The sequence below is a fragment of the Piliocolobus tephrosceles genome, chromosome 9 (assembly GCF_002776525.5).
Source record: "Piliocolobus tephrosceles isolate RC106 chromosome 9, ASM277652v3, whole genome shotgun sequence".
Taxonomy (NCBI): Eukaryota; Metazoa; Chordata; class Mammalia; order Primates; family Cercopithecidae; genus Piliocolobus; species Piliocolobus tephrosceles.
The window spans coordinates 82764727-82768944 of NC_045442.1; positions in this window are offsets into that span (position 1 = coordinate 82764727).

Sequence of the window (4218 nt, forward strand, 5' to 3'; positions counted from 1 at the left end):
AATTATAAACATATGGACTAAACATCACATCTCCAAAATATATGAAGCAAACACTGACAGAATTGAAGGGAGAAACAGACAGTTCTACAATAATAATCAGACACTTGGCCAGGCGCAATGGCTCATGCCTGTAATCCCAGCACTTTGGGAGGCTAAGGCAGGCGGATCACCTGAGATTGGGAGTTTGAGATCAGCCTGACCAACATGAAGAAACCCCAAATATACCAAAAATACAAAAATAGCTGGGCATGGTGGCACATGCCTGTAATCCCAGCTATTCGGGAGGCTGAGGCAGGAAAATCGCTTGAACCCAGGAGGCAGAGTTTGCAGTGAGCTGAGATCACACCATTGCACTCCAGCTTGGGCAACAAGAGTGAAACTCCATCTCAAAAAAATTAAAATAAAAAATAAAAATAATTGGATGCTTAAATATTCCACTTTCAATAATGAGTACTACAACCAGATCAAAGATCAATAAGGAAATAGAAGACTTGAGCAATACTGCAATGGACTGAATGTTTATATTCTCCCGACATTCATATCTTGAAATCCAACCCCAAACATAATGGTATTAGGAGGTGGGGACTTTGGAAGGTTAGGTTATGACAGCAGATTCCTCATGAATGAGAACAGTGCCCTTACAAAAGAGACCCCAGAGAGAGAGAGATCCCTCAGCCCTCCAACCACATGAGGTAACAGTGAAAAGATGGCTGTCTACAAGGAAGCAGTCCCTCGCCAGATGCCAAATTTAGTGATGCCTTCATTTCGGACTTCCCAGCCTCCAGAACTGTGAGAAATAAGTTTGCATTGTTTATAAGCCACCCTGTTTATTATATTTTGTTATAACAGTCTAAATAGACTAAAACAAACACTATAAACCAACTGAACCTAACAGGCATATGTAAGATAATATAATATTTTTCTCAAGAGCACATAGAGCATTCTCTAAGAGAGACCACATTATAGGTCACAAAACTAGTCAATAAATTTTAATAGATTGAAATCACACAAACTTATTTTTTATCACAATAGAATTAAACTAGAAATCAATAACAGAAGAAAAGCTGGAACAATCACAAATACATGGAAATTAAACAATATAATCTTACATAACCAACAGGTCAAAAAAGAAAACAGAAAGGAAAATACAAAATATCTTGAGACAAATGAAAACAAAAATGCAGCATGCCAGGCTGGGTGTGGTGGCTCATGTCTATAATCCCAGCACTTTGGGAGGTCGAGGCAGGCAGATCACTTGAGTTCATGAGAGTTTGAAACCAGCCTGGGCAATATAGTGAAAATCCATCTTTACCAAAAACACAACAAATTAGCCAGGTGTGGTGGTGCTTGCCTGCGGTCCTAGCTACTTGGCATGAATTGGTGGGAGGATGACTTGCGCCCGGGAGACAGAGGTTGTAGTAAGCCAAGATCATGCCACTGCACTCCAGCCTGGGTGACAGGTAAGAATCTTTTTCAAAAAGAAAAAAAAAAGCAGCATGCCAAAACTTACAGAACTTATAGAAGCACTCCTAAGAGGGGAAATTTTGTTTTGCTTTTGTTTTGTTTTGTTTCATTTTGTTTTGTTTTGTTTGAGACAGAGACTAGCTCTGTTGCCCAGGCTGGAGTGCAGTGGTGCCATCTCGGCTCACTGCAAGCTCCACCACCCAGGTTCAAGTGATTCTCCTGCCTCAGCCTCCCGAGTAGCTGGGACTACAGGTGCCTGCCACCACGCCCAGATAATTTGTTGTATTTTAGTAGAGACGGGATTTCACCGTGTTCCCCAGGCTGGTCGCGAACTCCTGAGCTCAGGCAATCTGCCCGCCTCGGTCTCCCAAAGTGCTGAGATTACAGGTGTGAGGCACCGTGCCCGGCCTAAGAGGGAAATTTATAGCTATAAACGATTACTTTAAAAAGGAGAAAGATCTCAAATCAACAACCTAACTTTACACCTTAAGGGACTAGAAAAAGCACAAATTAAACCCAAAGCTGTCAGAAGGAAGGAAATAATAGTCAAACAGACAAATAATACAAGAAATAGAAAACCTATAGAAAAACACTGAAGACAAAAGGCAAATATTTTATCATTTCACTTATATGAGGTACCTAGAATAGGCAGTCATAGATTCAGAAAGTAGAATGTGGTTACCAGTGGCTGTTGTGAAGGGAGAATAGGGAGTTATTATTTAATGGGTGCAGAGTTTCAATTTTTAAAAATTCTAGAGGTGGTTAGTGGTGATAGTTGCACAACAGTGTTAATACAATTAATGCCACTGAGTTGTACACTTAAAAATGGTTAAAATGATACATTTTATGCCATGTATATTTTATCACAATTTAAAAGATCATTCATCAGGATCAAACAGTAGTCTTCAGTTTTGCTTCATGCTTTCAGATAAGAATTTAGGGAACTGATTTTGTCGTTATGTTCTAAGTTATACATTTGGAAGAAGTGACCCTATGCTGGCTTGTTTATATTCCTCATACCCCTCATAATAATCTATGGCAGATGATATGTGTTCTCCTAGAATCTTGGCCTCAACTGGACACTTAATTTTATTTGACTAGAAGCAAGACCTTAACTCTTTTTTATTTACTTTTAACTTTTTCGCTGCTCTGAAGGTACATCAGGGAACTTAACTCTTTCATAACTAGATACAAAAGGCTACTAGATTCCCGCTCTGGAATATGAATGAGAATTTCACTGTCCTATTTTCATGGCTGCATGATTGCCAAACACCTTCTCTTCCCTTGGGTTTTAGCCCTCAGCCTATTCTTTTGTACCACTTTCTATGTCATTTGAGATTCTGGGATACAAAATAAACAAACAAAAAACCCCAGCTAATTCTGGATAACTGAAGCAAAGTATATTTATGAATTGGAGGAATAGTCTATTTTGAATATGCTTTCAAAATAGATGGGCTTGTAAATAGAAATGACCAGAAGAGCTACAAAGAAGAAGGAAAGAGGAAATGTAGCAAATGTCCTCTGCTCATCAGCTACCCTGGCTGTGCTGAAAGGCTTCTTTTTTTTTTGAAACAGTCTCACTCTGTCCCCCAGGCTATAGTGCAGTAGCGCAATCTTGGCTCACTGCAACTTCCGCCTCCCGGGTTTAAACAGTTGAAGTGATTCTTGTACCTCAGTCTCCAGAGCTGCTGAGATTACAGGCACGTACCACCACACCCGGCTAACTTTTGTATTTTCAGTAGGGACAAGGTTTCACTATGTTGGCCAGGCTGGTCTTGAACTCCTTACCTCAGGTGATCCATTCACCTCAGCTTCCCCAAGAGCTGGGATTACAGGCATGAGCCACTGCGTCTGGCCATGTGCTGAAAGGCTTCAGACTTATCCTAGTGTTCTTGCAATATTAGCTCAATTTTCAAAGATTCAGAAAAAAAAAAATCTGATTGATCAAGCTGAGGTCACGTGTCCAGCATCCTGGTTCTACCATAATCTATGTGCTACTTCTGTAATTGTTGACAGAAAATTGACAAAAAATTATATATATTTATCAGGTGTAACATGATATTTGGGATAAGTATACATCCTTTCCATAGGAGATTTTAAAAAAGAAATATGTATACATTGTGGAATGACTAAATTGAGCTTATTAACATTTGTATTACCTCATACACTCATAAACAGAAAAGAAAAAAAAAACAGATATATTTCCAACAGGCATCCAATAGCCTTTATGCCACTGTGCATTGTAACTCTCTGAGAGATGGAAGTGGTATCTGGCATTTCCCACACTTCTGAAGCAGAGTCTCACAGAGAATAGTTTGGAAAAACCAAAGTGAAGAGGTAATTGAAGTTTTCCTTCTACACCTAGATTATCTCCCTACACGGAGTAACCAGTTCTGTCCAGCATGCACTTGTGGAACTACCAGGAACTACCCATTTCTATGGGCAAAGGATGCTACTCAGGGACCTCTGGTTTTTGCAACTCTCCCACCTGGCATTGTGTAAAGGTGACTCCCATACCCTTGCTGAGGCCAGCATTCATCCTGGACCACCTGTCCTATCCCACCTCATACCAAATTATTCACTGATTCTGATACTGTGGCCTCCAACCTTGCCACGGATCTTCTTTACTTAGCCTCATCTCACCCCTTATAACTGAAGCCGAAAATTGTACTTCTCACTTCCACTGAGGTACATTGAATAACTAGTCCCAACTCTTCACCCCTCTCTGTTTTCATATTCTTGAAAGAGCCTCAT